The following is a 10,534-nucleotide window of genomic DNA, read 5'->3' as shown; positions in this document are numbered from 1 at the left end:
ATAACGTGGAATATTATAGCCCAATAACAGTTCTACGAGCTGTTACTATTCCATTTGAAAAATTGATACCTCGCAGAATGACAGAATGTATTGAAAAATAAAAAAATACTGGCATAACAGCAATATGGATTTCGCAAAACAGTTTTCTAGGAGCACCGCAGTTCATTCTGTTACCGAAATAGTTCACCAAGCACCAGATAAATGTCAGAATACCGTAGGCACATTTCTTGACATTAACAACGCGTTCGACTGTGTTGACGTGCACAAAATTGTACTGAATAAGCTAGAGCGCTATGGTTTTCGAGGTACAGCAAGTTCATGCTTTAGAAGTTATTTAATCAACCGTAAACCATTTGTGGACGTTCTAGGTGAAAAGTCGACACTGAAAGACGTCACACAAGACGTCCCATCGGAGTCCCACAAGGGTCAGTTCTGGGCAGGGTGTCGAACCGGTATTTTTTCGGGTTCGGTGTCGCTTCAGGTTCAAGCCTTTTGGGATCGGTTTGGGTTCGGTTCGGGAACCAGTTCGAACCATTTAGAATGGTTTCAAATGGGTTCGGAAAAAAGCACGAGTTTTTTTTCCTTCTAATTGTTTGTGCTCGGTTTTCGTTTCTCTGCCACATTGGTATAAAAACAAAGTCATAATGTATGCTTCTTTGCGGAAATGTTTTGTCTTGGCCAACTTAAACAGACACTGCAACGCTTGTTTAGACTTTTTGCCCTTTCGTACAACTGGTGACCATCCGGAACACGCCACCGATGCTAATATAGAGCCATGTCTCTCGACAACCAGGACTCCACCCATTCACGAGAAGCCGGCGAAGCAGACTCAGTCTTGACCGTTCGGCTGCCGCACTATTTGGAGCCAAACCCGACGGCTTCGTTTTTGCAAGCAGAGACTCAATTCCAGCTGGCTAAGATCACCTCTCAAGAAATGAAATTTCTTCACGTCGTCGGAGCCTTTCCACGACAGCCGAAGAGAACATCGCCGACAGGACGCCCTACAAAGTCATCCACTCATCTCACTAATCCATCCCAAGTAATAATAATAATTATAATAATGACTTTATTTGGCATCAAGGATGCATGATGCAGGAGACCTGCAGAAAAAGCTGGCGTGACGCCAGTTGACACGAAAGCAGGCCACCTCCCCCCTCCCCGAACAAATTGCAGCAGTCGACAAACTTTCATAAAAATATTCCGGACCATACGCGTGAAATAAACAGGTCTACTACAAGAAGAATCATCACTGTACATGTGTGATGAAATGAAACGTGTAATGCTTGAACAAAATATAGTTACAGAAACTGCGAAAAATGTAGGCGCATTTGCATTTAAAATAATTAACCATACGCGTGATACATACAAGTGAAGCATGCGAGAACGTCTGCGAGAAAAAAGGAGCAACAAACACTGTACAGGTGTAGTGCATTGGTGCGTATAATGCTAGAAAAAAATATTCGATTTCCCAATGCGAAAGACAGGCGCATTTGCCTTTCAAACCCAAAAACAGCATCATAAAGAAAGTAAACGCCTAATTTATCGCTTTCGCAAACACCACAAATACATACTTATTTTCCAAAACAGTGAAAAAAACAAACAAGACACCAACAAACGTATCGCGAGAAAACACAGAGCAGTATACAAAAATACAAGTCAACAAAAAGAGGATACAAAAATACATTTTTAAAAATATTGCAGGTAACAGAGCACGTGATCATGACGCCAGGAGAAAATGATTTTGCAGTTGTTTAAAGGTGACGTTTTCTAAGTCAATTTCTTTATCCCAAGGTTCATTTAGCAATCGCGGAATTTTTTTCCCAGCGATTGAAGACCGTATGTGGTTCTAAAGGTTCGAACATTCCACAGTTCATTTTTTCGGGTATTATACTTAATCTGGTTAGGTACTAAATCTGCCAACTGCTTTAGAAACGGGTTACAGTTTTTGATATGTTGCTTATATTTCTTGTACAAAGTAAAATCGTACATTGTTATTACTGGCATTAACTTATATTTTTCAAATAAGGATCGCGTATGATAGGTACTTGGCACGTCCTCTACCTCCCGTAAAAACCTCTTTTGAAGCTTATGGAGTTTATTTATGTTTTTTTGAGAAGTTAGAGCCCTAACTAGATGGCAGTAATTGATTCTTGATAAAAATAAGGTATTGTAAATTCACAAAAAAATTTTCCGTTGAAGCAAGTGCTTGTTTCGGTACACAAGGCCTACTCCCATAGAGACCTTCGCAGCTAAAGAGCGTATGTGATGATCTCATTGATAATGTTTCTTAAAATATTACTCCTCATATTTTAAGACAAGGGACTATCTCGACAGGCATAGAAATAAAAGAATTGTTTGATTTACAATTTTCGTTTTATTTTTAGCACGAAATACCATAGCCTTAGTCTTTGCAACATTTATTTTAGACCATTTTTTCTTGTCCATTTTTCTAATCCAACCAGCAGTAGATTTGCATGTGTTTTTAATTCGTTCACTGATTTTCCCGTTAACAATATACGTGTATCATCTGCATACAATATAAATTTAACGTTAGAGGATATGTTCACAATATCATTAATGTAAATATTGAAGAGAAAGGCCCCAAAATGCTTCCTTGTGGAACTCCTGTAACAATTGACAAGGAATTTGAATTGCGACAACCCACACTAACAATCTGATTACGGTGTTGCAAATAAGACTGTAGTAGTGATTCCGCCGTTCCACGAATACCGTACCGTTCAAGTTTTTGAATAAGTAATTTGTCGTTAATGTGCTCGAACGCCTTCGTAAAATCTACAAACAAGCCCAACACAACGTTTACCTGTTCGAATTGCTGATAAATGTATTCTTTCTGTGCCATGAGAGCACATTGTGTAGTAAAGCCTTTGCGGAATCCATACTGCGAATCACGAAGCAACTGAAACTTCTGTTCAAAATTATTCAACAGTTTCAGGATTGGCTTTTCTAATGCCTTCGATAAGACTGGACGAATGAACACTGGCTGGTAATTAGACATGTTATTCCTATCGCACTTTCTTGATGAGGTCGGTAACACGTGCAACTTGCCTTTTGGAGGGAAAAATAGCGCGGCCAAGGCGCAAAATTAATATATGTGTTATATATGGAAGAAGGAACATAAGAACATGTTTTATAGATTGAACTTGCATCCCGTCAATATCAAGTGCGGTACTATTTTTCAAATCCAAAACTAGTAATTTCACTTTATTCTCACTTGTCGGATCTATAAACATGGTACTGTGGATAAATGGGACATTTCCAAGATTATTACTCACATCACATGTTTCTGCGACATTTACAAATAATTTATTAAAAGTGTCGGCCAAAGGCTTTCCCGGTGTAACCTCGCCGTTAGGATTTATGGTGTGTAGTGAACCCGTGGACACATTGCGATTTAAGAGAGAATTTTTCCTTTTCCACATTATATCTGAACACCCAGAAACTGAGCTTAACATATTGTTATAATATTCGTGCTTAGCCTTTTTCAGGACTTTATTTAGGCGATTCCTTTCAACCTTAAATCCTTTAAACAGTTTAGTATCTCTCGTTTTACCATAGCTTCTAAATAACATATTTTTTTCTTGTATTCTTTTCCCAAGATCAGCGTCAATCCAGAGTTTACGAACCTTTCTGTACTTCTTTGCTTTAACCAAAGGAAACAAAGCAGCATAAATTGGCTTTAAAATGTTCAGAAATTCTTTGTACGACTTGTTTGGCTATTTTATTTTAAGTACATTCCCCTAGGAGCCCTAAAATATTCTCCGAGGACGTTTTCAGAGTTTGTTCGTTTATACGCTGGGTGAAAAACGTGTTCGGTTAGTTTTTATCACATAAATGTTTCCTAAAGCAAGTGTATATTGGCAAATGATCACTCTTCACTCTAATCCACAGTAATAACACCAGCTTTGAGGTTTCCTGTTGGTATATTTGTTAAGAACAAATCAATCAAGTTAATAGAACTTGTTGTTGGGCTAGTTGGTTCATGTTTACAAGTGAAAATTTGAGCGCGAAAATTCGACAAAGGCACGGAAAGACAAGACGGGACTAGCGCTCACTTACAACTGTGTTTATTTTGCCGAAAGCACCGAAGTATAAGAGTCGACGGAGACCATTATCACGTTTTTAAAATTTCCAGAAACGCTTGCTCTTTGCCACGCAAACATACCGAAGTGCCGCTAACACACTTGTCACCCATTTTCCTGATATGATAAGCCTCTATTAATTCTCGCGCTGTCTTATCACGGCTTCTGCCCACAATCTTAATCTCCTGAAATAAAGGGGTGCATTTGCTGTAACTACACTTACTACAGTGGGTAGGCAAGTGTGCGCCCTTTGCGTTTGTTAGTGGAAGATAATGTTCCCTTGCACGGTTATTAACGCATCTTCCCGTCTTACCGATGCACTCTTTGCCGCATGTCAGAGGAATGCGGTAGACCACTCCAACTGCGAAGTCCGCGTAATGATTAGCATGCCGCTTTTGGCAAGCCTGTTTCTTGTCGCCTCGGGCGCAAGTTCATGGACATAGCTGCACAAGATTTTTGGGGGCAGAAAACACAACGGGTACGTTGTGCCGGGTGGCGACTTTTTTCTAATTATGAGCCACCTTGTGGATATAAGGCACCACGGCTGCCGTTTTTTCTTTCGTCACTGGCTCGGTTCTGCGGTAAGTTCTGCCCTTAAGCTTCTGGAGGAGGGTTTCAACAACTGCGACCAGTACCGTGCAAGCTAATCCGGCTTTTTCAAGCCGAGTAACCTGTACTCTGAAGCTTTTGTCTGCGGAATGGATGCAAGATTTCAGGAGGGATGACTGTAAGCATGACGCCGCTATTGCCCTCTTGATAGTCTTTGAATGAGCTGAATCATAAGGTAAAAACTCCTTTTGGGCTCTATGCTGGTAAGACCAGCAGACATGGTGGTGCGAGAAGGTGATATTAATATCTAAAAACTGTAAGCGATCTTGGTTAGGAAGTTCGTGGGTAAATGTTAGGCCTTTGCCCACTTGTCGGAACGTTGACAAAATGCTATCTATTGAAGTCATTCGCAGGCAAATCTTGTTTTTTCAAAACTATAAGAATATCGTCTATGTACCTAAAAACCTTTAAAACAGCATCTTTTCTCAGGGCTAGTTCCGGGCCCCGATCAATACGTGAAAGGAAAATGTTGCTGAGGATGGGGGCAACGCAAGAGCCAATACAAATGCCTTTGCGCTGAATAATAAGGCGGTCATTAAAACACACGAACGTAGAGGCAAGGTATAACTCCAGCAGCGTCATAAAGTTCTCCAGGGAAACTCCTGCCCTGTTTTGAAACTCTACCATTCCGTTGTCTTCTACGCATTCTCAACAGCACTAAACAGCTCTTCATGTGGCAAGGAGTAAAATAAATCTTCTACATCGACGGAAAACGCACTATCGATGGACTGTCTAGATTGCAAAAACTGGATCACTTCTAGGGAATCTTTTGTGGCGAACGGGTCTTCAATGACTAGTCCCTGCAACTGCTTGAATAAAAACCGGCTAACTTGGGGCCGTATTGTGCTGGGCATCCGGCGCGCCTCGGATTAGATCCGAGGCGCAATCCCGTGCGGTCACGTGAGGAGGCGCTCGTATGGGGTGTCACGCGATTGGCTCGGAGCGAAAACGTCAGCCGGCCTGCGTCACGCGGAAATATTTTGGCGACTTTTTTGGTGACGTCACGTAGCCAAGTGGCTCCCGCGAGCGACGCGTGAAATCCGGCACGGTCGAGAGCGCATCGGATTGTAAGGTGGCGGCGTTTATGCCTCCCGTGTTTGCACTTTTGTTGGAGCTGCTGGAAGAGGATCCCGTGCCTGAGCGTCGGCTGAGTGACGGCGACTTTAAGCGCCGTTTCCGCGTCAACAAGGACACGGCGCGGATTCTGTGCGACGCAGTCGACGAGCACGCTAGGGCTCGAGGTTCGACGGAGCTGCCTACGGAAGCGACGGTGATGTGCGCGCTGGGGTTCTTCGCTACCGGCAGCTTTCCAGATTGTCGGTAGCGGTGATGCTCTCGGCATGACGCAGCCATCGGTCAGCCGCAGCATTCACGCCGTTGCCGAGGCGCTGAAATTGGAAGTCCTTATCGGCCATCGAGGTGCAGCGAAGTGTCAACAGATACGAAGGTGCTGTGCGTGCTTTGTCCCTCTTCGCAACTGACAGTTTGCAAAGCGTTTTCTGCCACCATGAAACACTGTCACACCCCGCGGCCAGTCGCAGCGTTCAGACCACGACCGGCTTTATAAGATTAAAGCCGGTCGTGGTTCAGACTGTGGTGTCGGCAGTGACGGAGCTCCGACACACGAGGGGTTTGGATACCCCGGCGACGTAAGCACGGTGGTAAGTACTACTTGTTTCTGGCTACGTTTGTTACGGAAGCAAAAAATGATGTAGCCCCATTGTTTTGCATGGAAGGGGAAAGGAGCGCGATGTCTGAAAAGCAGTCACTGAAATGCGTTTGTTTTGAGCGGTGTCGTGTGTTGGCAGTGATCTCCCATAAATTTCGCAATTGTGGATGATCAAATAGTGTGTCAAAAAAAAACTTAGCATATGCATATGTAAATATTCTTTTAACTCTTCGGCCTATGTTCGCTCAAGTGAAATAATATCGAAAAGATATGTCAATAAATGTAGCTAAAATGAACACGTTCACAGGTATCGAATAGGGTGGCGTCTTGAAAGAAAAAAAGCTTATAAAGAAAGATAAACAGGTGTATCGTGTTGCGCGTCTAAAAGACTTCATAACGAACCGTGTAATATACGGGTGGGAGGGTCCTTTCTATAGTTGTAAGTAACCATTATTCCTCTCAGTTAGCCTGCTTGCTCTAATTCCCCTGCTGCGCGAAACAACGAAGATTAAAGAAAAGGCGCATACAACATGGCGACGTCGTTCCTCGTTGCATGCAGTGGCGGAATGAATCAGTTCTGAGTAACCCAGTTCTTTGTATTCTTGCTCTTGTTTATTACCTTTTCCTTTTTTCAAACTGTGTACTTGTTTAATGCTTTAGTACATAATTGTGCTATCTATTTCTTTCAGGTGTGCGACGCCAGTATGAAGGCCCTGACCGTGACTGCCGACTACAGTGCCTTTGTGTGACTGGCTGTTCACTGTTGCGCGCGACGTGTAAAGCCTGGTGGCGAGTTCTGGGGTTGATGGTGGCCACCTGTTCGAGTCGTGACTCATGACACCCCCCGCTCGTCATCCAGGCCCCAGACACCTGAAGAAAAGTACAATCCCGCACATGCTTCGATGTGGTCTGTCGTGAAGTGCAACATTGCAGTTCTCAAGAGCTGTTTTCCTTGCCTGCAGTAGCACCAGCTTTTCTTCATAGGCCTCTTCTGGCAGCCAACATTGTCAATGTGTGTTGTGTGGCTGCCTGTTGGAACGACTGACGACAATAGCTGCAGCAGCAGCAAGTGGACGAGGGCAGTGATACAGACGACGCGGCTTAGGACGTGCCTGCCCCCGACATGTGGATTCTTGCTCCTGAAGGACAGGCAGGTGCAGAGCAGGCCAACCAACGCATCTTCAGACAGCTTGCTGGCACTAAACGTGTCATTTTTAACTTTCGTTTCTGATTGTGTGTGGTGTGCGGTGTTTGTTTTATCGGGAGAAAGTTATTTTGTTGTTGTTTCAAGCAGCATATACTATGCCCTGACGCGTCATTGTTTCCTGTAGAGAAGATTGTCGTTTTGTGTTTGACATGGTGGTGTGAGGATAACAGAAAAAGTTCCTTTGCTTTCGACCACTACATACTATGTCTTGACACGGTGTTGCTTGATCTGGGATAGCCAGTGACTACTGTTTTGATGGGTCGTGAGGCCTTGTGATTATAGAGACCGGGCAAGATTCTCTTCAGAAAATTCTGTTTATTACACTGTAACCGTCATTCTGCTGTGAGCAAAGAATGATGATGCGTGTACCACAAACAAAAAAAAAAATCAGTATACTGCCGACTCTTCTGGACACATTTAGTTCAGTCCTGTCAAGAGTTATATTATGACATAGCACAACCATTGCACGGTGACTTTGTTTGGCAATCTCTGACAGATCATTTTACTTAAGAGAGCACGATATGCCAGTATGCATCTTCACTGTTGATACAAAAAAATAAACATGCTTAAAATGTTGGAGGCTGTCTCTTAACACAGAGTTCACTGTCATGGTTTACTCTTACATTCTCATGATAAGTGGAAAAGTGGTTACAAAAGTTTCATTTACCCCATAGTCGCCTGTATTCTAGCACTCAGTGCTTTGATGACTGCTTGCGTAGGTTTGTGAAGAGTGATATTGCGATTTTTTTATCATGTAGGACACCTGCTTGTAAAAAATAATTGATATGCCAACAGCAGCATCTACAAAGGTGTATTGAATTTTTCCTCAATAAATCAGGGTGTGACAAGTTATGTTGAACCGTTTCCTTTTCCCCTGCATGCAGCAGCACCGTCCAAGAGTAACCAACACTGGGAAAAAATAATCGTGACAAAATCAGCTATAGCATTTCTGTAGTAATGGTACACAGCCTTATTTAAAGTGCACAGAAACCAACGCAACTTCATTGCAAAAATAAAGAAGGGCACATTGATGTTTGTGATGCAATGCCAAAACTGGTTTCTCTACTCCAGCTTGTTAAATTGCTCATAGTTGGCATCTATTCTAGTTGAGGCCCACAGTACTGGTTGTTCGTTCAGGGTCTTCCACAACAAGCAGCTCTCCAGATCCAGTGTGTCTGAAAATGTGTTCATTATGAGCCTAACTGCCAAACAACAACAAAGGGTTGAAAATTTGGTCTCTATCTTAGTTAACGAAGCGTATTGCGATATGCTTTACCTATTTAACCCTCAAGGACAGAGGCATTAAATAGGGAAGTGGAATTACAAAATATGCTAACGTAAGAATACAATGCAGGTGCTAAATTACAAAAATTACACCTCATTGCACAGTTGTACCTATGCTTGTAGAAAAAAGTGATTATCGTGGATGGAAACAATACCTGCGGGAAGGCGGTTTGATTCTCGGGATGTTTTAAGAAAAAAAACTGAGCAAACTACTTCAAGTTGCATGATTAAGCACCAAATTTGTGGACGTGGTTAATGTGACGTGATACAGGCTGAGGCCGTTAGAGCATTTCGTCACGCAGAATAAAATATTGATATAGCTCATGAAACAAAGCTAGGCGGGAAACATATCCTCGGGACGCTAAAGATTGGAGGTCAGTACTCTCTTTCATTGACGTTGCACTTGCAACCCTGCTTTCATTAAACAAAATTAAAACGAACTTGCCGTGATATTACCGCGAACCATGTATGGGTTTGTTTATTTATTGTTTGTTTTTACCGCCACGCCTGGCCCTGTTATCTGTGTCAGCGAAGCGCGTCTTCCATTCTTTATTTTTATGCCGCACGGGCTATCTCATTCAAATAAGCAGACTGTTTCGCCCTAACGGCACTAGCCCAGAATAATCTTCTCTGATCTAGAATGTTCTGGATTTCAATAGACGTTTCGAGAAACACTTGCGCCGAAAGATAAAAGCGAGCAGAGCAGACGCCGCGGCATTCGATTCGACGACACTCGCCTACGCAAGTCACTTTGTTGACCACTGCTTCGCCGCTTCTGCATTTTTTTGAGTTGTTAGGGGAGCACAAGTTCGCTACAATAAACTTGTTTCTCCTTCAAGACAACTGCGTCACCCAATTGGCTGCGTGACAATATAAGTACGCAATCTGATCGTGCGCAAAACACGCACACATACGTTTTGAAAAACGGTTTTAATTCACTGCACAAGCGAGAGTGGCGAACAATGACATGGCGTTAGAAAATCGATGAAAATATCATACTCACGTCACAGTCCTCATATATACTGCCGCTTTGGCAACAGTTTTTTCCACTCTAGAGTGGGCGCTGAAGTCTCGAAAAACGATGGAATGGTCCTCTGCAAGCTGCACGAGAAAGTGCCTGCCATTTACGTCGCTCTTCGTCCCAAGAACACCCTAGTGGGACGAAATCTTTGTCCAGTGCCTGCACTCGGCGTTCAAATATCCCTCCTTTAAAAACAGCTGTACCGCGCGCAGCGCTCCCTGGCGCCTCATAACTGAACAAAGTACAAAAATAAATGCGTGTATACATGTTCAACTAGCATTAGCAGCAACGGTAGTGCCCGTGAAAACACACAAACAGAAAAGGCTTTGTTATATTCGAACAATTTTATTAATTTCGATCTAGCAGCATTTCAAAGTTATGAGATTGTCCCCGAAGGCGTTGACACGCACTTCCGGACATGACGTACTACCCGCGATCTCCGAGGCATGCTCCGAGGGCGGAGCGTTGGCGATTTTTTACGTCATTTTGACGTCACGAGCATCCGAGGCGCATCCGATCAGCAGAATACGGCCCCAAGTGTTGCCAAGCATCGCGTTCCGTGACAATTGCCTTAAATGGCACACTCGGTTTGTGGGTCTTGGCGGAGAAGAAAATTTGAAGGCTATTCCGTTTGCTGCCGTTTT

This window comes from Haemaphysalis longicornis, unplaced genomic scaffold, assembly GCF_048455015.1.
Source record: "Haemaphysalis longicornis isolate Haplotype H1 unplaced genomic scaffold, Haemaphysalis longicornis Haplotype H1 scaffold_16, whole genome shotgun sequence".
Classification (NCBI taxonomy): Eukaryota; Metazoa; Arthropoda; class Arachnida; order Ixodida; family Ixodidae; genus Haemaphysalis; species Haemaphysalis longicornis.
Note: the sequence above shows the minus strand (reverse complement) of the source record.